This window comes from Phyllobates terribilis, unplaced genomic scaffold, assembly GCF_046119375.1.
Source record: "Phyllobates terribilis strain yellow unplaced genomic scaffold, ASM4611937v1 Scaffold_3__8_contigs__length_932513732, whole genome shotgun sequence".
NCBI classification, from domain to species: domain Eukaryota; kingdom Metazoa; phylum Chordata; class Amphibia; order Anura; family Dendrobatidae; genus Phyllobates; species Phyllobates terribilis.
The window spans coordinates 6,612,522-6,629,925 of NW_027362763.1; the positions used below are offsets into that span (position 1 = coordinate 6,612,522).

At 42.1% G+C, this 17,404-nt stretch overlaps 40 non-coding genes across 40 annotated transcripts; 13 read left to right on the forward strand and 27 right to left on the reverse strand.

The window, feature by feature from the left end:
• Window positions 1-72: 72 nt before the first annotated feature.
• On the reverse strand, window positions 73-145 carry TRNAA-AGC (transfer RNA alanine (anticodon AGC)). Its single transcript has one exon. It is a non-coding gene; the product is annotated as a tRNA-Ala (tRNA).
• Window positions 146-898: 753 nt separating this feature from the next.
• TRNAN-GUU (transfer RNA asparagine (anticodon GUU)) lies at window positions 899-972 on the forward strand. The gene has a single exon. It is a non-coding gene; the product is annotated as a tRNA-Asn (tRNA).
• A 227-nt stretch (window positions 973-1,199) lies between these two features.
• On the reverse strand, window positions 1,200-1,285 carry TRNAY-GUA (transfer RNA tyrosine (anticodon GUA)). Its single transcript is given in 2 exon segments — window positions 1,200-1,235; window positions 1,249-1,285. It is a non-coding gene; the product is annotated as a tRNA-Tyr (tRNA).
• A 109-nt stretch (window positions 1,286-1,394) lies between these two features.
• On the reverse strand, window positions 1,395-1,467 carry TRNAA-AGC (transfer RNA alanine (anticodon AGC)). The gene has a single exon. It is a non-coding gene; the product is annotated as a tRNA-Ala (tRNA).
• A 753-nt stretch (window positions 1,468-2,220) lies between these two features.
• On the forward strand, window positions 2,221-2,294 carry TRNAN-GUU (transfer RNA asparagine (anticodon GUU)). Its single transcript has one exon. It is a non-coding gene; the product is annotated as a tRNA-Asn (tRNA).
• Window positions 2,295-2,521: 227 nt separating this feature from the next.
• On the reverse strand, window positions 2,522-2,607 carry TRNAY-GUA (transfer RNA tyrosine (anticodon GUA)). Its single transcript is given in 2 exon segments — window positions 2,522-2,557; window positions 2,571-2,607. It is a non-coding gene; the product is annotated as a tRNA-Tyr (tRNA).
• Window positions 2,608-2,716: 109 nt separating this feature from the next.
• On the reverse strand, window positions 2,717-2,789 carry TRNAA-AGC (transfer RNA alanine (anticodon AGC)). The gene has a single exon. It is a non-coding gene; the product is annotated as a tRNA-Ala (tRNA).
• Window positions 2,790-3,541: 752 nt separating this feature from the next.
• On the forward strand, window positions 3,542-3,615 carry TRNAN-GUU (transfer RNA asparagine (anticodon GUU)). Its single transcript has one exon. It is a non-coding gene; the product is annotated as a tRNA-Asn (tRNA).
• A 227-nt stretch (window positions 3,616-3,842) lies between these two features.
• On the reverse strand, window positions 3,843-3,928 carry TRNAY-GUA (transfer RNA tyrosine (anticodon GUA)). The gene is given in 2 exon segments: window positions 3,843-3,878; window positions 3,892-3,928. It is a non-coding gene; the product is annotated as a tRNA-Tyr (tRNA).
• A 109-nt stretch (window positions 3,929-4,037) lies between these two features.
• TRNAA-AGC (transfer RNA alanine (anticodon AGC)) lies at window positions 4,038-4,110 on the reverse strand. The gene has a single exon. It is a non-coding gene; the product is annotated as a tRNA-Ala (tRNA).
• Window positions 4,111-4,863: 753 nt separating this feature from the next.
• Window positions 4,864-4,937, forward strand: TRNAN-GUU (transfer RNA asparagine (anticodon GUU)). Its single transcript has one exon. It is a non-coding gene; the product is annotated as a tRNA-Asn (tRNA).
• A 227-nt stretch (window positions 4,938-5,164) lies between these two features.
• Window positions 5,165-5,250, reverse strand: TRNAY-GUA (transfer RNA tyrosine (anticodon GUA)). The gene is given in 2 exon segments: window positions 5,165-5,200; window positions 5,214-5,250. It is a non-coding gene; the product is annotated as a tRNA-Tyr (tRNA).
• A 109-nt stretch (window positions 5,251-5,359) lies between these two features.
• On the reverse strand, window positions 5,360-5,432 carry TRNAA-AGC (transfer RNA alanine (anticodon AGC)). Its single transcript has one exon. It is a non-coding gene; the product is annotated as a tRNA-Ala (tRNA).
• Window positions 5,433-6,185: 753 nt separating this feature from the next.
• On the forward strand, window positions 6,186-6,259 carry TRNAN-GUU (transfer RNA asparagine (anticodon GUU)). Its single transcript has one exon. It is a non-coding gene; the product is annotated as a tRNA-Asn (tRNA).
• A 227-nt stretch (window positions 6,260-6,486) lies between these two features.
• Window positions 6,487-6,572, reverse strand: TRNAY-GUA (transfer RNA tyrosine (anticodon GUA)). Its single transcript is given in 2 exon segments — window positions 6,487-6,522; window positions 6,536-6,572. It is a non-coding gene; the product is annotated as a tRNA-Tyr (tRNA).
• A 109-nt stretch (window positions 6,573-6,681) lies between these two features.
• On the reverse strand, window positions 6,682-6,754 carry TRNAA-AGC (transfer RNA alanine (anticodon AGC)). Its single transcript has one exon. It is a non-coding gene; the product is annotated as a tRNA-Ala (tRNA).
• A 752-nt stretch (window positions 6,755-7,506) lies between these two features.
• Window positions 7,507-7,580, forward strand: TRNAN-GUU (transfer RNA asparagine (anticodon GUU)). Its single transcript has one exon. It is a non-coding gene; the product is annotated as a tRNA-Asn (tRNA).
• Window positions 7,581-7,807: 227 nt separating this feature from the next.
• Window positions 7,808-7,893, reverse strand: TRNAY-GUA (transfer RNA tyrosine (anticodon GUA)). Its single transcript is given in 2 exon segments — window positions 7,808-7,843; window positions 7,857-7,893. It is a non-coding gene; the product is annotated as a tRNA-Tyr (tRNA).
• Window positions 7,894-8,002: 109 nt separating this feature from the next.
• Window positions 8,003-8,075, reverse strand: TRNAA-AGC (transfer RNA alanine (anticodon AGC)). The gene has a single exon. It is a non-coding gene; the product is annotated as a tRNA-Ala (tRNA).
• Window positions 8,076-8,828: 753 nt separating this feature from the next.
• On the forward strand, window positions 8,829-8,902 carry TRNAN-GUU (transfer RNA asparagine (anticodon GUU)). The gene has a single exon. It is a non-coding gene; the product is annotated as a tRNA-Asn (tRNA).
• A 227-nt stretch (window positions 8,903-9,129) lies between these two features.
• TRNAY-GUA (transfer RNA tyrosine (anticodon GUA)) lies at window positions 9,130-9,215 on the reverse strand. The gene is given in 2 exon segments: window positions 9,130-9,165; window positions 9,179-9,215. It is a non-coding gene; the product is annotated as a tRNA-Tyr (tRNA).
• A 109-nt stretch (window positions 9,216-9,324) lies between these two features.
• On the reverse strand, window positions 9,325-9,397 carry TRNAA-AGC (transfer RNA alanine (anticodon AGC)). The gene has a single exon. It is a non-coding gene; the product is annotated as a tRNA-Ala (tRNA).
• Window positions 9,398-10,150: 753 nt separating this feature from the next.
• Window positions 10,151-10,224, forward strand: TRNAN-GUU (transfer RNA asparagine (anticodon GUU)). The gene has a single exon. It is a non-coding gene; the product is annotated as a tRNA-Asn (tRNA).
• Window positions 10,225-10,451: 227 nt separating this feature from the next.
• Window positions 10,452-10,537, reverse strand: TRNAY-GUA (transfer RNA tyrosine (anticodon GUA)). Its single transcript is given in 2 exon segments — window positions 10,452-10,487; window positions 10,501-10,537. It is a non-coding gene; the product is annotated as a tRNA-Tyr (tRNA).
• Window positions 10,538-10,646: 109 nt separating this feature from the next.
• Window positions 10,647-10,719, reverse strand: TRNAA-AGC (transfer RNA alanine (anticodon AGC)). Its single transcript has one exon. It is a non-coding gene; the product is annotated as a tRNA-Ala (tRNA).
• A 752-nt stretch (window positions 10,720-11,471) lies between these two features.
• Window positions 11,472-11,545, forward strand: TRNAN-GUU (transfer RNA asparagine (anticodon GUU)). The gene has a single exon. It is a non-coding gene; the product is annotated as a tRNA-Asn (tRNA).
• A 227-nt stretch (window positions 11,546-11,772) lies between these two features.
• TRNAY-GUA (transfer RNA tyrosine (anticodon GUA)) lies at window positions 11,773-11,858 on the reverse strand. Its single transcript is given in 2 exon segments — window positions 11,773-11,808; window positions 11,822-11,858. It is a non-coding gene; the product is annotated as a tRNA-Tyr (tRNA).
• A 109-nt stretch (window positions 11,859-11,967) lies between these two features.
• Window positions 11,968-12,040, reverse strand: TRNAA-AGC (transfer RNA alanine (anticodon AGC)). The gene has a single exon. It is a non-coding gene; the product is annotated as a tRNA-Ala (tRNA).
• A 752-nt stretch (window positions 12,041-12,792) lies between these two features.
• On the forward strand, window positions 12,793-12,866 carry TRNAN-GUU (transfer RNA asparagine (anticodon GUU)). The gene has a single exon. It is a non-coding gene; the product is annotated as a tRNA-Asn (tRNA).
• Window positions 12,867-13,093: 227 nt separating this feature from the next.
• On the reverse strand, window positions 13,094-13,179 carry TRNAY-GUA (transfer RNA tyrosine (anticodon GUA)). The gene is given in 2 exon segments: window positions 13,094-13,129; window positions 13,143-13,179. It is a non-coding gene; the product is annotated as a tRNA-Tyr (tRNA).
• Window positions 13,180-13,288: 109 nt separating this feature from the next.
• TRNAA-AGC (transfer RNA alanine (anticodon AGC)) lies at window positions 13,289-13,361 on the reverse strand. Its single transcript has one exon. It is a non-coding gene; the product is annotated as a tRNA-Ala (tRNA).
• A 752-nt stretch (window positions 13,362-14,113) lies between these two features.
• On the forward strand, window positions 14,114-14,187 carry TRNAN-GUU (transfer RNA asparagine (anticodon GUU)). Its single transcript has one exon. It is a non-coding gene; the product is annotated as a tRNA-Asn (tRNA).
• A 227-nt stretch (window positions 14,188-14,414) lies between these two features.
• TRNAY-GUA (transfer RNA tyrosine (anticodon GUA)) lies at window positions 14,415-14,500 on the reverse strand. Its single transcript is given in 2 exon segments — window positions 14,415-14,450; window positions 14,464-14,500. It is a non-coding gene; the product is annotated as a tRNA-Tyr (tRNA).
• A 109-nt stretch (window positions 14,501-14,609) lies between these two features.
• Window positions 14,610-14,682, reverse strand: TRNAA-AGC (transfer RNA alanine (anticodon AGC)). Its single transcript has one exon. It is a non-coding gene; the product is annotated as a tRNA-Ala (tRNA).
• A 752-nt stretch (window positions 14,683-15,434) lies between these two features.
• TRNAN-GUU (transfer RNA asparagine (anticodon GUU)) lies at window positions 15,435-15,508 on the forward strand. Its single transcript has one exon. It is a non-coding gene; the product is annotated as a tRNA-Asn (tRNA).
• A 227-nt stretch (window positions 15,509-15,735) lies between these two features.
• TRNAY-GUA (transfer RNA tyrosine (anticodon GUA)) lies at window positions 15,736-15,821 on the reverse strand. The gene is given in 2 exon segments: window positions 15,736-15,771; window positions 15,785-15,821. It is a non-coding gene; the product is annotated as a tRNA-Tyr (tRNA).
• A 109-nt stretch (window positions 15,822-15,930) lies between these two features.
• Window positions 15,931-16,003, reverse strand: TRNAA-AGC (transfer RNA alanine (anticodon AGC)). Its single transcript has one exon. It is a non-coding gene; the product is annotated as a tRNA-Ala (tRNA).
• Window positions 16,004-16,755: 752 nt separating this feature from the next.
• Window positions 16,756-16,829, forward strand: TRNAN-GUU (transfer RNA asparagine (anticodon GUU)). The gene has a single exon. It is a non-coding gene; the product is annotated as a tRNA-Asn (tRNA).
• Window positions 16,830-17,056: 227 nt separating this feature from the next.
• On the reverse strand, window positions 17,057-17,142 carry TRNAY-GUA (transfer RNA tyrosine (anticodon GUA)). The gene is given in 2 exon segments: window positions 17,057-17,092; window positions 17,106-17,142. It is a non-coding gene; the product is annotated as a tRNA-Tyr (tRNA).
• A 109-nt stretch (window positions 17,143-17,251) lies between these two features.
• Window positions 17,252-17,324, reverse strand: TRNAA-AGC (transfer RNA alanine (anticodon AGC)). The gene has a single exon. It is a non-coding gene; the product is annotated as a tRNA-Ala (tRNA).
• Between the last annotated feature and the right edge of the window lie 80 nt (window positions 17,325-17,404).

Here is a 17,404-nt window from a genome sequence, read left to right on the forward strand (position 1 = left end):
CTGTGGGAGCCATGAGCAGTTTGCAAAAGAATCATCGCTCTACCAACTGAAAAAAACAATAAATGATAAATTTGGAGAATGCGGGCATCGATCCCGCTACCTCTCGCATGCTAAGCGAGCGCTCTACCACTTGAGCTAATCCCCCATGCCTGATGACCTTGTTTTTAGTTTCTTGCCACAACACATAACAATTTTCATATGCTGTGACACGTGCCATTGCATCCTCTTTCGTTTTTTTTTTTTTTTTTTTGTTTTTTTTTAAGTGCGGATTACTTTTTGCCAAAGTTGAAGACCATAAGTGGAATTCATAAGGTGAATGTTGGCTTACAAATATGGGCAAGCAACTTTCTAGCAAACCTTTTCTACGTATATGGAAAACCAAATTGAAGGGAGTGAAATAAACCTAAATAGTTTGTAGAAGGAAGTTGTAATGTAGCACAATCCCATGCAGAAGCTTTAGACTTTTTTAGTTTGGTTTAATTTTTGAGCTCATTTTTATTTTTTGAGCTCATTTTTATTCTTTTAGCCGAAACGCGCTTGCTTTGACTGAAGCATTTTGGCAAAATGTAAAGGTGAATTCTATAAAAAAAAGCAATAACTTAGCAGAGGATGGTTTCGATCCATCGACCTCTGGGTTATGGGCCCAGCACGCTTCCGCTGCGCCACTCTGCTGCTGGTTACAGGTGATAAGAGGAGAACCTAATTACTGTCTGACTTCAGGTCCATGCGATGGAATTCATCAGTAAGAGCTTATTTGTGGGCTATTAGAGTATTCCTAGGGTTCTGCAATTGTTTCTTTGTTTCTATAGCTTTCTTTTATCATGTTATTCTTGCAAATCATCTGCGTAAATTGTGTTTGACCTGGCTGAGGCTGTCAGAAAATCAAGTAGAGGCTTGTGTCTCTGTGGCGCAATCGGTTAGCGCGTTCGGCTGTTAACCGAAAGGTTGGTGGTTCAAGCTCACCCAGGGACGTTGGTGTCTTTTGCTTGGGTATCATGCTACGGTTGAAGAACGTTCCTCTTTGGCCCACAGCAGGTCCCGCAAGTAAAGGCTATGTTGCTGCCACCTACGTTTTGAAAACCCAAGGTGCAACGGAGGAAAGTTTCCTGGACTAGATTTTTTTTATAGTCGTACAGAAGGAGCATAGCAGTGGTGTGTTTGCCAGTAGGTACAAAACATAAGATAGGACGAAGAAAATGTCCTTCGAGCCGGAATTGAACCAGCGACCTAAGGATTGCTAATTTACAACTACAGTCCTCCGCTCTACCAGCTGAGATATCGAAGGCTTGTTTGGCCTATGGAGGAAAGCCTCCTAGGTCTAGCTGTGGGAGCCATGAGCAGTTTGCAAAAGAATCATCGCTCTACCAACTGAAAAAAACAATAAATGATAAATTTGGAGAATGCGGGCATCGATCCCGCTACCTCTCGCATGCTAAGCGAGCGCTCTACCACTTGAGCTAATCCCCCATGCCTGATGACCTTGTTTTTAGTTTCTTGCCACAACACATAACAATTTTCATATGCTGTGACACGTGCCATTGCATCCTCTTTCGTTTTTTTTTTTTTTTTTTTGTTTTTTTTTAAGTGCGGATTACTTTTTGCCAAAGTTGAAGACCATAAGTGGAATTCATAAGGTGAATGTTGGCTTACAAATATGGGCAAGCAACTTTCTAGCAAACCTTTTCTACGTATATGGAAAACCAAATTGAAGGGAGTGAAATAAACCTAAATAGTTTGTAGAAGGAAGTTGTAATGTAGCACAATCCCATGCAGAAGCTTTAGACTTTTTTAGTTTGGTTTAATTTTTGAGCTCATTTTTATTTTTTGAGCTCATTTTTATTCTTTTAGCCGAAACGCGCTTGCTTTGACTGAAGCATTTTGGCAAAATGTAAAGGTGAATTCTATAAAAAAAAGCAATAACTTAGCAGAGGATGGTTTCGATCCATCGACCTCTGGGTTATGGGCCCAGCACGCTTCCGCTGCGCCACTCTGCTGCTGGTTACAGGTGATAAGAGGAGAACCTAATTACTGTCTGACTTCAGGTCCATGCGATGGAATTCATCAGTAAGAGCTTATTTGTGGGCTATTAGAGTATTCCTAGGGTTCTGCAATTGTTTCTTTGTTTCTATAGCTTTCTTTTATCATGTTATTCTTGCAAATCATCTGCGTAAATTGTGTTTGACCTGGCTGAGGCTGTCAGAAAATCAAGTAGAGGCTTGTGTCTCTGTGGCGCAATCGGTTAGCGCGTTCGGCTGTTAACCGAAAGGTTGGTGGTTCAAGCTCACCCAGGGACGTTGGTGTCTTTTGCTTGGGTATCATGCTACGGTTGAAGAACGTTCCTCTTTGGCCCACAGCAGGTCCCGCAAGTAAAGGCTATGTTGCTGCCACCTACGTTTTGAAAACCCAAGGTGCAACGGAGGAAAGTTTCCTGGACTAGATTTTTTTTATAGTCGTACAGAAGGAGCATAGCAGTGGTGTGTTTGCCAGTAGGTACAAAACATAAGATAGGACGAAGAAAATGTCCTTCGAGCCGGAATTGAACCAGCGACCTAAGGATTGCTAATTTACAACTACAGTCCTCCGCTCTACCAGCTGAGATATCGAAGGCTTGTTTGGCCTATGGAGGAAAGCCTCCTAGGTCTAGCTGTGGGAGCCATGAGCAGTTTGCAAAAGAATCATCGCTCTACCAACTGAAAAAAACAATAAATGATAAATTTGGAGAATGCGGGCATCGATCCCGCTACCTCTCGCATGCTAAGCGAGCGCTCTACCACTTGAGCTAATCCCCCATGCCTGATGACCTTGTTTTTAGTTTCTTGCCACAACACATAACAATTTTCATATGCTGTGACACGTGCCATTGCATCCTCTTTCGTTTTTTTTTTTTTTTTTTTTTTTTTTTTAAGTGCGGATTACTTTTTGCCAAAGTTGAAGACCATAAGTGGAATTCATAAGGTGAATGTTGGCTTACAAATATGGGCAAGCAACTTTCTAGCAAACCTTTTCTACGTATATGGAAAACCAAATTGAAGGGAGTGAAATAAACCTAAATAGTTTGTAGAAGGAAGTTGTAATGTAGCACAATCCCATGCAGAAGCTTTAGACTTTTTTAGTTTGGTTTAATTTTTGAGCTCATTTTTATTTTTTGAGCTCATTTTTATTCTTTTAGCCGAAACGCGCTTGCTTTGACTGAAGCATTTTGGCAAAATGTAAAGGTGAATTCTATAAAAAAAAGCAATAACTTAGCAGAGGATGGTTTCGATCCATCGACCTCTGGGTTATGGGCCCAGCACGCTTCCGCTGCGCCACTCTGCTGCTGGTTACAGGTGATAAGAGGAGAACCTAATTACTGTCTGACTTCAGGTCCATGCGATGGAATTCATCAGTAAGAGCTTATTTGTGGGCTATTAGAGTATTCCTAGGGTTCTGCAATTGTTTCTTTGTTTCTATAGCTTTCTTTTATCATGTTATTCTTGCAAATCATCTGCGTAAATTGTGTTTGACCTGGCTGAGGCTGTCAGAAAATCAAGTAGAGGCTTGTGTCTCTGTGGCGCAATCGGTTAGCGCGTTCGGCTGTTAACCGAAAGGTTGGTGGTTCAAGCTCACCCAGGGACGTTGGTGTCTTTTGCTTGGGTATCATGCTACGGTTGAAGAACGTTCCTCTTTGGCCCACAGCAGGTCCCGCAAGTAAAGGCTATGTTGCTGCCACCTACGTTTTGAAAACCCAAGGTGCAACGGAGGAAAGTTTCCTGGACTAGATTTTTTTTATAGTCGTACAGAAGGAGCATAGCAGTGGTGTGTTTGCCAGTAGGTACAAAACATAAGATAGGACGAAGAAAATGTCCTTCGAGCCGGAATTGAACCAGCGACCTAAGGATTGCTAATTTACAACTACAGTCCTCCGCTCTACCAGCTGAGCTATCGAAGGCTTGTTTGGCCTATGGAGGAAAGCCTCCTAGGTCTAGCTGTGGGAGCCATGAGCAGTTTGCAAAAGAATCATCGCTCTACCAACTGAAAAAAACAATAAATGATAAATTTGGAGAATGCGGGCATCGATCCCGCTACCTCTCGCATGCTAAGCGAGCGCTCTACCACTTGAGCTAATCCCCCATGCCTGATGACCTTGTTTTTAGTTTCTTGCCACAACACATAACAATTTTCATATGCTGTGACACGTGCCATTGCATCCTCTTTCGTTTTTTTTTTTTTTTTTTTGTTTTTTTTTAAGTGCGGATTACTTTTTGCCAAAGTTGAAGACCATAAGTGGAATTCATAAGGTGAATGTTGGCTTACAAATATGGGCAAGCAACTTTCTAGCAAACCTTTTCTACGTATATGGAAAACCAAATTGAAGGGAGTGAAATAAACCTAAATAGTTTGTAGAAGGAAGTTGTAATGTAGCACAATCCCATGCAGAAGCTTTAGACTTTTTTAGTTTGGTTTAATTTTTGAGCTCATTTTTATTTTTTGAGCTCATTTTTATTCTTTTAGCCGAAACGCGCTTGCTTTGACTGAAGCATTTTGGCAAAATGTAAAGGTGAATTCTATAAAAAAAAGCAATAACTTAGCAGAGGATGGTTTCGATCCATCGACCTCTGGGTTATGGGCCCAGCACGCTTCCGCTGCGCCACTCTGCTGCTGGTTACAGGTGATAAGAGGAGAACCTAATTACTGTCTGACTTCAGGTCCATGCGATGGAATTCATCAGTAAGAGCTTATTTGTGGGCTATTAGAGTATTCCTAGGGTTCTGCAATTGTTTCTTTGTTTCTATAGCTTTCTTTTATCATGTTATTCTTGCAAATCATCTGCGTAAATTGTGTTTGACCTGGCTGAGGCTGTCAGAAAATCAAGTAGAGGCTTGTGTCTCTGTGGCGCAATCGGTTAGCGCGTTCGGCTGTTAACCGAAAGGTTGGTGGTTCAAGCTCACCCAGGGACGTTGGTGTCTTTTGCTTGGGTATCATGCTACGGTTGAAGAACGTTCCTCTTTGGCCCACAGCAGGTCCCGCAAGTAAAGGCTATGTTGCTGCCACCTACGTTTTGAAAACCCAAGGTGCAACGGAGGAAAGTTTCCTGGACTAGATTTTTTTTATAGTCGTACAGAAGGAGCATAGCAGTGGTGTGTTTGCCAGTAGGTACAAAACATAAGATAGGACGAAGAAAATGTCCTTCGAGCCGGAATTGAACCAGCGACCTAAGGATTGCTAATTTACAACTACAGTCCTCCGCTCTACCAGCTGAGCTATCGAAGGCTTGTTTGGCCTATGGAGGAAAGCCTCCTAGGTCTAGCTGTGGGAGCCATGAGCAGTTTGCAAAAGAATCATCGCTCTACCAACTGAAAAAAACAATAAATGATAAATTTGGAGAATGCGGGCATCGATCCCGCTACCTCTCGCATGCTAAGCGAGCGCTCTACCACTTGAGCTAATCCCCCATGCCTGATGACCTTGTTTTTAGTTTCTTGCCACAACACATAACAATTTTCATATGCTGTGACACGTGCCATTGCATCCTCTTTCGTTTTTTTTTTTTTTTTTTTGTTTTTTTTTAAGTGCGGATTACTTTTTGCCAAAGTTGAAGACCATAAGTGGAATTCATAAGGTGAATGTTGGCTTACAAATATGGGCAAGCAACTTTCTAGCAAACCTTTTCTACGTATATGGAAAACCAAATTGAAGGGAGTGAAATAAACCTAAATAGTTTGTAGAAGGAAGTTGTAATGTAGCACAATCCCATGCAGAAGCTTTAGACTTTTTTAGTTTGGTTTAATTTTTGAGCTCATTTTTATTTTTTGAGCTCATTTTTATTCTTTTAGCCGAAACGCGCTTGCTTTGACTGAAGCATTTTGGCAAAATGTAAAGGTGAATTCTATAAAAAAAAGCAATAACTTAGCAGAGGATGGTTTCGATCCATCGACCTCTGGGTTATGGGCCCAGCACGCTTCCGCTGCGCCACTCTGCTGCTGGTTACAGGTGATAAGAGGAGAACCTAATTACTGTCTGACTTCAGGTCCATGCGATGGAATTCATCAGTAAGAGCTTATTTGTGGGCTATTAGAGTATTCCTAGGGTTCTGCAATTGTTTCTTTGTTTCTATAGCTTTCTTTTATCATGTTATTCTTGCAAATCATCTGCGTAAATTGTGTTTGACCTGGCTGAGGCTGTCAGAAAATCAAGTAGAGGCTTGTGTCTCTGTGGCGCAATCGGTTAGCGCGTTCGGCTGTTAACCGAAAGGTTGGTGGTTCAAGCTCACCCAGGGACGTTGGTGTCTTTTGCTTGGGTATCATGCTACGGTTGAAGAACGTTCCTCTTTGGCCCACAGCAGGTCCCGCAAGTAAAGGCTATGTTGCTGCCACCTACGTTTTGAAAACCCAAGGTGCAACGGAGGAAAGTTTCCTGGACTAGATTTTTTTTATAGTCGTACAGAAGGAGCATAGCAGTGGTGTGTTTGCCAGTAGGTACAAAACATAAGATAGGACGAAGAAAATGTCCTTCGAGCCGGAATTGAACCAGCGACCTAAGGATTGCTAATTTACAACTACAGTCCTCCGCTCTACCAGCTGAGCTATCGAAGGCTTGTTTGGCCTATGGAGGAAAGCCTCCTAGGTCTAGCTGTGGGAGCCATGAGCAGTTTGCAAAAGAATCATCGCTCTACCAACTGAAAAAAACAATAAATGATAAATTTGGAGAATGCGGGCATCGATCCCGCTACCTCTCGCATGCTAAGCGAGCGCTCTACCACTTGAGCTAATCCCCCATGCCTGATGCCCTTGTTTTTAGTTTCTTGCCACAACACATAACAATTTTCATATGCTGTGACACGTGCCATTGCATCCTCTTTCGTTTTTTTTTTTTTTTTTTTTTTTTTTTTAAGTGCGGATTACTTTTTGCCAAAGTTGAAGACCATAAGTGGAATTCATAAGGTGAATGTTGGCTTACAAATATGGGCAAGCAACTTTCTAGCAAACCTTTTCTACGTATATGGAAAACCAAATTGAAGGGAGTGAAATAAACCTAAATAGTTTGTAGAAGGAAGTTGTAATGTAGCACAATCCCATGCAGAAGCTTTAGACTTTTTTAGTTTGGTTTAATTTTTGAGCTCATTTTTATTTTTTGAGCTCATTTTTATTCTTTTAGCCGAAACGCGCTTGCTTTGACTGAAGCATTTTGGCAAAATGTAAAGGTGAATTCTATAAAAAAAAGCAATAACTTAGCAGAGGATGGTTTCGATCCATCGACCTCTGGGTTATGGGCCCAGCACGCTTCCGCTGCGCCACTCTGCTGCTGGTTACAGGTGATAAGAGGAGAACCTAATTACTGTCTGACTTCAGGTCCATGCGATGGAATTCATCAGTAAGAGCTTATTTGTGGGCTATTAGAGTATTCCTAGGGTTCTGCAATTGTTTCTTTGTTTCTATAGCTTTCTTTTATCATGTTATTCTTGCAAATCATCTGCGTAAATTGTGTTTGACCTGGCTGAGGCTGTCAGAAAATCAAGTAGAGGCTTGTGTCTCTGTGGCGCAATCGGTTAGCGCGTTCGGCTGTTAACCGAAAGGTTGGTGGTTCAAGCTCACCCAGGGACGTTGGTGTCTTTTGCTTGGGTATCATGCTACGGTTGAAGAACGTTCCTCTTTGGCCCACAGCAGGTCCCGCAAGTAAAGGCTATGTTGCTGCCACCTACGTTTTGAAAACCCAAGGTGCAACGGAGGAAAGTTTCCTGGACTAGATTTTTTTTATAGTCGTACAGAAGGAGCATAGCAGTGGTGTGTTTGCCAGTAGGTACAAAACATAAGATAGGACGAAGAAAATGTCCTTCGAGCCGGAATTGAACCAGCGACCTAAGGATTGCTAATTTACAACTACAGTCCTCCGCTCTACCAGCTGAGCTATCGAAGGCTTGTTTGGCCTATGGAGGAAAGCCTCCTAGGTCTAGCTGTGGGAGCCATGAGCAGTTTGCAAAAGAATCATCGCTCTACCAACTGAAAAAAACAATAAATGATAAATTTGGAGAATGCGGGCATCGATCCCGCTACCTCTCGCATGCTAAGCGAGCGCTCTACCACTTGAGCTAATCCCCCATGCCTGATGACCTTGTTTTTAGTTTCTTGCCACAACACATAACAATTTTCATATGCTGTGACACGTGCCATTGCATCCTCTTTCGTTTTTTTTTTTTTTTTTTTGTTTTTTTTTAAGTGCGGATTACTTTTTGCCAAAGTTGAAGACCATAAGTGGAATTCATAAGGTGAATGTTGGCTTACAAATATGGGCAAGCAACTTTCTAGCAAACCTTTTCTACGTATATGGAAAACCAAATTGAAGGGAGTGAAATAAACCTAAATAGTTTGTAGAAGGAAGTTGTAATGTAGCACAATCCCATGCAGAAGCTTTAGACTTTTTTAGTTTGGTTTAATTTTTGAGCTCATTTTTATTTTTTGAGCTCATTTTTATTCTTTTAGCCGAAACGCGCTTGCTTTGACTGAAGCATTTTGGCAAAATGTAAAGGTGAATTCTATAAAAAAAAGCAATAACTTAGCAGAGGATGGTTTCGATCCATCGACCTCTGGGTTATGGGCCCAGCACGCTTCCGCTGCGCCACTCTGCTGCTGGTTACAGGTGATAAGAGGAGAACCTAATTACTGTCTGACTTCAGGTCCATGCGATGGAATTCATCAGTAAGAGCTTATTTGTGGGCTATTAGAGTATTCCTAGGGTTCTGCAATTGTTTCTTTGTTTCTATAGCTTTCTTTTATCATGTTATTCTTGCAAATCATCTGCGTAAATTGTGTTTGACCTGGCTGAGGCTGTCAGAAAATCAAGTAGAGGCTTGTGTCTCTGTGGCGCAATCGGTTAGCGCGTTCGGCTGTTAACCGAAAGGTTGGTGGTTCAAGCTCACCCAGGGACGTTGGTGTCTTTTGCTTGGGTATCATGCTACGGTTGAAGAACGTTCCTCTTTGGCCCACAGCAGGTCCCGCAAGTAAAGGCTATGTTGCTGCCACCTACGTTTTGAAAACCCAAGGTGCAACGGAGGAAAGTTTCCTGGACTAGATTTTTTTTATAGTCGTACAGAAGGAGCATAGCAGTGGTGTGTTTGCCAGTAGGTACAAAACATAAGATAGGACGAAGAAAATGTCCTTCGAGCCAGAATTGAACCAGCGACCTAAGGATTGCTAATTTACAACTACAGTCCTCCGCTCTACCAGCTGAGCTATCGAAGGCTTGTTTGGCCTATGGAGGAAAGCCTCCTAGGTCTAGCTGTGGGAGCCATGAGCAGTTTGCAAAAGAATCATCGCTCTACCAACTGAAAAAAACAATAAATGATAAATTTGGAGAATGCGGGCATCGATCCCGCTACCTCTCGCATGCTAAGCGAGCGCTCTACCACTTGAGCTAATCCCCCATGCCTGATGACCTTGTTTTTAGTTTCTTGCCACAACACATAACAATTTTCATATGCTGTGACACGTGCCATTGCATCCTCTTTCGTTTTTTTTTTTTTTTTTTTGTTTTTTTTTAAGTGCGGATTACTTTTTGCCAAAGTTGAAGACCATAAGTGGAATTCATAAGGTGAATGTTGGCTTACAAATATGGGCAAGCAACTTTCTAGCAAACCTTTTCTACGTATATGGAAAACCAAATTGAAGGGAGTGAAATAAACCTAAATAGTTTGTAGAAGGAAGTTGTAATGTAGCACAATCCCATGCAGAAGCTTTAGACTTTTTTAGTTTGGTTTAATTTTTGAGCTCATTTTTATTTTTTGAGCTCATTTTTATTCTTTTAGCCGAAACGCGCTTGCTTTGACTGAAGCATTTTGGCAAAATGTAAAGGTGAATTCTATAAAAAAAAGCAATAACTTAGCAGAGGATGGTTTCGATCCATCGACCTCTGGGTTATGGGCCCAGCACGCTTCCGCTGCGCCACTCTGCTGCTGGTTACAGGTGATAAGAGGAGAACCTAATTACTGTCTGACTTCAGGTCCATGCGATGGAATTCATCAGTAAGAGCTTATTTGTGGGCTATTAGAGTATTCCTAGGGTTCTGCAATTGTTTCTTTGTTTCTATAGCTTTCTTTTATCATGTTATTCTTGCAAATCATCTGCGTAAATTGTGTTTGACCTGGCTGAGGCTGTCAGAAAATCAAGTAGAGGCTTGTGTCTCTGTGGCGCAATCGGTTAGCGCGTTCGGCTGTTAACCGAAAGGTTGGTGGTTCAAGCTCACCCAGGGACGTTGGTGTCTTTTGCTTGGGTATCATGCTACGGTTGAAGAACGTTCCTCTTTGGCCCACAGCAGGTCCCGCAAGTAAAGGCTATGTTGCTGCCACCTACGTTTTGAAAACCCAAGGTGCAACGGAGGAAAGTTTCCTGGACTAGATTTTTTTTATAGTCGTACAGAAGGAGCATAGCAGTGGTGTGTTTGCCAGTAGGTACAAAACATAAGATAGGACGAAGAAAATGTCCTTCGAGCCAGAATTGAACCAGCGACCTAAGGATTGCTAATTTACAACTACAGTCCTCCGCTCTACCAGCTGAGCTATCGAAGGCTTGTTTGGCCTATGGAGGAAAGCCTCCTAGGTCTAGCTGTGGGAGCCATGAGCAGTTTGCAAAAGAATCATCGCTCTACCAACTGAAAAAAACAATAAATGATAAATTTGGAGAATGCGGGCATCGATCCCGCTACCTCTCGCATGCTAAGCGAGCGCTCTACCACTTGAGCTAATCCCCCATGCCTGATGACCTTGTTTTTAGTTTCTTGCCACAACACATAACAATTTTCATATGCTGTGACACGTGCCATTGCATCCTCTTTCGTTTTTTTTTTTTTTTTTTTTTTTTTTTTAAGTGCGGATTACTTTTTGCCAAAGTTGAAGACCATAAGTGGAATTCATAAGGTGAATGTTGGCTTACAAATATGGGCAAGCAACTTTCTAGCAAACCTTTTCTACGTATATGGAAAACCAAATTGAAGGGAGTGAAATAAACCTAAATAGTTTGTAGAAGGAAGTTGTAATGTAGCACAATCCCATGCAGAAGCTTTAGACTTTTTTAGTTTGGTTTAATTTTTGAGCTCATTTTTATTTTTTGAGCTCATTTTTATTCTTTTAGCCGAAACGCGCTTGCTTTGACTGAAGCATTTTGGCAAAATGTAAAGGTGAATTCTATAAAAAAAAGCAATAACTTAGCAGAGGATGGTTTCGATCCATCGACCTCTGGGTTATGGGCCCAGCACGCTTCCGCTGCGCCACTCTGCTGCTGGTTACAGGTGATAAGAGGAGAACCTAATTACTGTCTGACTTCAGGTCCATGCGATGGAATTCATCAGTAAGAGCTTATTTGTGGGCTATTAGAGTATTCCTAGGGTTCTGCAATTGTTTCTTTGTTTCTATAGCTTTCTTTTATCATGTTATTCTTGCAAATCATCTGCGTAAATTGTGTTTGACCTGGCTGAGGCTGTCAGAAAATCAAGTAGAGGCTTGTGTCTCTGTGGCGCAATCGGTTAGCGCGTTCGGCTGTTAACCGAAAGGTTGGTGGTTCAAGCTCACCCAGGGACGTTGGTGTCTTTTGCTTGGGTATCATGCTACGGTTGAAGAACGTTCCTCTTTGGCCCACAGCAGGTCCCGCAAGTAAAGGCTATGTTGCTGCCACCTACGTTTTGAAAACCCAAGGTGCAACGGAGGAAAGTTTCCTGGACTAGATTTTTTTTATAGTCGTACAGAAGGAGCATAGCAGTGGTGTGTTTGCCAGTAGGTACAAAACATAAGATAGGACGAAGAAAATGTCCTTCGAGCCGGAATTGAACCAGCGACCTAAGGATTGCTAATTTACAACTACAGTCCTCCGCTCTACCAGCTGAGCTATCGAAGGCTTGTTTGGCCTATGGAGGAAAGCCTCCTAGGTCTAGCTGTGGGAGCCATGAGCAGTTTGCAAAAGAATCATCGCTCTACCAACTGAAAAAAACAATAAATGATAAATTTGGAGAATGCGGGCATCGATCCCGCTACCTCTCGCATGCTAAGCGAGCGCTCTACCACTTGAGCTAATCCCCCATGCCTGATGACCTTGTTTTTAGTTTCTTGCCACAACACATAACAATTTTCATATGCTGTGACACGTGCCATTGCATCCTCTTTCGTTTTTTTTTTTTTTTTTTTTTTTTTTTTAAGTGCGGATTACTTTTTGCCAAAGTTGAAGACCATAAGTGGAATTCATAAGGTGAATGTTGGCTTACAAATATGGGCAAGCAACTTTCTAGCAAACCTTTTCTACGTATATGGAAAACCAAATTGAAGGGAGTGAAATAAACCTAAATAGTTTGTAGAAGGAAGTTGTAATGTAGCACAATCCCATGCAGAAGCTTTAGACTTTTTTAGTTTGGTTTAATTTTTGAGCTCATTTTTATTTTTTGAGCTCATTTTTATTCTTTTAGCCGAAACGCGCTTGCTTTGACTGAAGCATTTTGGCAAAATGTAAAGGTGAATTCTATAAAAAAAAGCAATAACTTAGCAGAGGATGGTTTCGATCCATCGACCTCTGGGTTATGGGCCCAGCACGCTTCCGCTGCGCCACTCTGCTGCTGGTTACAGGTGATAAGAGGAGAACCTAATTACTGTCTGACTTCAGGTCCATGCGATGGAATTCATCAGTAAGAGCTTATTTGTGGGCTATTAGAGTATTCCTAGGGTTCTGCAATTGTTTCTTTGTTTCTATAGCTTTCTTTTATCATGTTATTCTTGCAAATCATCTGCGTAAATTGTGTTTGACCTGGCTGAGGCTGTCAGAAAATCAAGTAGAGGCTTGTGTCTCTGTGGCGCAATCGGTTAGCGCGTTCGGCTGTTAACCGAAAGGTTGGTGGTTCAAGCTCACCCAGGGACGTTGGTGTCTTTTGCTTGGGTATCATGCTACGGTTGAAGAACGTTCCTCTTTGGCCCACAGCAGGTCCCGCAAGTAAAGGCTATGTTGCTGCCACCTACGTTTTGAAAACCCAAGGTGCAACGGAGGAAAGTTTCCTGGACTAGATTTTTTTTATAGTCGTACAGAAGGAGCATAGCAGTGGTGTGTTTGCCAGTAGGTACAAAACATAAGATAGGACGAAGAAAATGTCCTTCGAGCCGGAATTGAACCAGCGACCTAAGGATTGCTAATTTACAACTACAGTCCTCCGCTCTACCAGCTGAGCTATCGAAGGCTTGTTTGGCCTATGGAGGAAAGCCTCCTAGGTCTAGCTGTGGGAGCCATGAGCAGTTTGCAAAAGAATCATCGCTCTACCAACTGAAAAAAACAATAAATGATAAATTTGGAGAATGCGGGCATCGATCCCGCTACCTCTCGCATGCTAAGCGAGCGCTCTACCACTTGAGCTAATCCCCCATGCCTGATGACCTTGTTTTTAGTTTCTTGCCACAACACATAACAATTTTCATATGCTGTGACACGTGCCATTGCATCCTCTTTCGTTTTTTTTTTTTTTTTTTTTTTTTTTTTAAGTGCGGATTACTTTTTGCCAAAGTTGAAGACCATAAGTGGAATTCATAAGGTGAATGTTGGCTTACAAATATGGGCAAGCAACTTTCTAGCAAACCTTTTCTACGTATATGGAAAACCAAATTGAAGGGAGTGAAATAAACCTAAATAGTTTGTAGAAGGAAGTTGTAATGTAGCACAATCCCATGCAGAAGCTTTAGACTTTTTTAGTTTGGTTTAATTTTTGAGCTCATTTTTATTTTTTGAGCTCATTTTTATTCTTTTAGCCGAAACGCGCTTGCTTTGACTGAAGCATTTTGGCAAAATGTAAAGGTGAATTCTATAAAAAAAAGCAATAACTTAGCAGAGGATGGTTTCGATCCATCGACCTCTGGGTTATGGGCCCAGCACGCTTCCGCTGCGCCACTCTGCTGCTGGTTACAGGTGATAAGAGGAGAACCTAATTACTGTCTGACTTCAGGTCCATGCGATGGAATTCATCAGTAAGAGCTTATTTGTGGGCTATTAGAGTATTCCTAGGGTTCTGCAATTGTTTCTTTGTTTCTATAGCTTTCTTTTATCATGTTATTCTTGCAAATCATCTGCGTAAATTGTGTTTGACCTGGCTGAGGCTGTCAGAAAATCAAGTAGAGGCTTGTGTCTCTGTGGCGCAATCGGTTAGCGCGTTCGGCTGTTAACCGAAAGGTTGGTGGTTCAAGCTCACCCAGGGACGTTGGTGTCTTTTGCTTGGGTATCATGCTACGGTTGAAGAACGTTCCTCTTTGGCCCACAGCAGGTCCCGCAAGTAAAGGCTATGTTGCTGCCACCTACGTTTTGAAAACCCAAGGTGCAACGGAGGAAAGTTTCCTGGACTAGATTTTTTTTATAGTCGTACAGAAGGAGCATAGCAGTGGTGTGTTTGCCAGTAGGTACAAAACATAAGATAGGACGAAGAAAATGTCCTTCGAGCCGGAATTGAACCAGCGACCTAAGGATTGCTAATTTACAACTACAGTCCTCCGCTCTACCAGCTGAGCTATCGAAGGCTTGTTTGGCCTATGGAGGAAAGCCTCCTAGGTCTAGCTGTGGGAGCCATGAGCAGTTTGCAAAAGAATCATCGCTCTACCAACTGAAAAAAACAATAAATGATAAATTTGGAGAATGCGGGCATCGATCCCGCTACCTCTCGCATGCTAAGCGAGCGCTCTACCACTTGAGCTAATCCCCCATGCCTGATGACCTTGTTTTTAGTTTCTTGCCACAACACATAACAATTTTCATATGCTGTGACACGTGCCATTGCATCCTCTTTCGTTTTTTTTTTTTTTTTTTTTTTTTTTTTAAGTGCGGATTACTTTTTGCCAAAGTTGAAGACCATAAGTGGAATTCATAAGGTGAATGTTGGCTTACAAATATGGGCAAGCAACTTTCTAGCAAACCTTTTCTACGTATATGGAAAACCAAATTGAAGGGAGTGAAATAAACCTAAATAGTTTGTAGAAGGAAGTTGTAATGTAGCACAATCCCATGCAGAAGCTTTAGACTTTTTTAGTTTGGTTTAATTTTTGAGCTCATTTTTATTTTTTGAGCTCATTTTTATTCTTTTAGCCGAAACGCGCTTGCTTTGACTGAAGCATTTTGGCAAAATGTAAAGGTGAATTCTATAAAAAAAAGCAATAACTTAGCAGAGGATGGTTTCGATCCATCGACCTCTGGGTTATGGGCCCAGCACGCTTCCGCTGCGCCACTCTGCTGCTGGTTACAGGTGATAAGAGGAGAACCTAATTACTGTCTGACTTCAGGTCCATGCGATGGAATTCATCAGTAAGAGCTTATTTGTGGGCTATTAGAGTATTCCTAGGGTTCTGCAATTGTTTCTTTGTTTCTATAGCTTTCTTTTATCATGTTATTCTTGCAAATCATCTGCGTAAATTGTGTTTGACCTGGCTGAGGCTGTCAGAAAATCAAGTAGAGGCTTGTGTCTCTGTGGCGCAATCGGTTAGCGCGTTCGGCTGTTAACCGAAAGGTTGGTGGTTCAAGCTCACCCAGGGACGTTGGTGTCTTTTGCTTGGGTATCATGCTACGGTTGAAGAACGTTCCTCTTTGGCCCACAGCAGGTCCCGCAAGTAAAGGCTATGTTGCTGCCACCTACGTTTTGAAAACCCAAGGTGCAACGGAGGAAAGTTTCCTGGACTAGATTTTTTTTATAGTCGTACAGAAGGAGCATAGCAGTGGTGTGTTTGCCAGTAGGTACAAAACATAAGATAGGACGAAGAAAATGTCCTTCGAGCCAGAATTGAACCAGCGACCTAAGGATTGCTAATTTACAACTACAGTCCTCCGCTCTACCAGCTGAGCTATCGAAGGCTTGTTTGGCCTATGGAGGAAAGCCTCCTAGGTCTAGCTGTGGGAGCCATGAGCAGTTTGCAAAAGAATCATCGCTCTACCAACTGAAAAAAACAATAAATGATAAATTTGGAGAATGCGGGCATCGATCCCGCTACCTCTCGCATGCTAAGCGAGCGCTCTACCACTTGAGCTAATCCCCCATGCCTGATGACCTTGTTTTTAGTTTCTTGCCACAACACATAACAATTTTCATATGCTGTGACACGTGCCATTGCATCCTCTTTCGTTTTTTTTTTTTTTTTTTTTTTTTTTTTAAGTGCGGATTACTTTTTGCCAAATTTGAAGACCATAAGTGGAATTCATAAGGTGAATGTTGGCTTACAAATATGGGCAAGCAACTTTCTAGCAAACCTTTTCTACGTATATGGAAAACCAAATTGAAGGGAGTGAAATAAACCTAAATAGTTTGTAGAAGGAAGTTGTAATGTAGCACAATCCCATGCAGAAGCTTTAGACTTTTTTAGTTTGGTTTAATTTTTGAGCTCATTTTTATTTTTTGAGCTCATTTTTATTCTTTTAGCCGAAACGCGCTTGCTTTGACTGAAGCATTTTGGCAAAATGTAAAGGTGAATTCTATAAAAAAAAGCAATAACTTAGCAGAGGATGGTTTCGATCCATCGACCTCTGGGTTATGGGCCCAGCACGCTTCCGCTGCGCCACTCTGCTGCTGGTTACAGGTGATAAGAGGAGAACCTAATTACTGTCTGACTTCAGGTCCATGCGATGGAATTCATCAGTAAGAGCTTATTTGTGGGCTATTAGAGTATTCCTAGGGTTCTGCAATTGTTTCTTTGTTTCTATAGCTTTCTTTTATCATGTTATTCTTGCAAATCATCTGCGTAAATTGTGTTTGACCTGGCTGAGGCTGTCAGAAAATCAAGTAGAGGCTTGTGTCTCTGTGGCGCAATCGGTTAGCGCGTTCGGCTGTTAACCGAAAGGTTGGTGGTTCAAGCTCACCCAGGGACGTTGGTGTCTTTTGCTTGGGTATCATGCTACGGTTGAAGAACGTTCCTCTTTGGCCCACAGCAGGTCCCGCAAGTAAAGGCTATGTTGCTGCCACCTACGTTTTGAAAACCCAAGGTGCAACGGAGGAAAGTTTCCTGGACTAGATTTTTTTTATAGTCGTACAGAAGGAGCATAGCAGTGGTGTGTTTGCCAGTAGGTACAAAACATAAGATAGGACGAAGAAAATGTCCTTCGAGCCGGAATTGAACCAGCGACCTAAGGATTGCTAATTTACAACTACAGTCCTCCGCTCTACCAGCTGAGCTATCGAAGGCTTGTTTGGCCTATGGAGGAAAGCCTCCTAGGTCTAGCTGTGGGAGCCATGAGCAGTTTGCAAAAGAATCATCGCTCTACCAACTGAAAAAAACAATAAATGATAAATTTGGAGAATGCGGGCATCGATCCCGCTACCTCTCGCATGCTAAGCGAGCGCTCTACCACTTGAGCTAATCCCCCATGCCTGATGACCTTGTTTTTAGTTTCTTGCCACAACACATAACAATTTTCATATGCTGTGACACGTGCCATTGCATCCT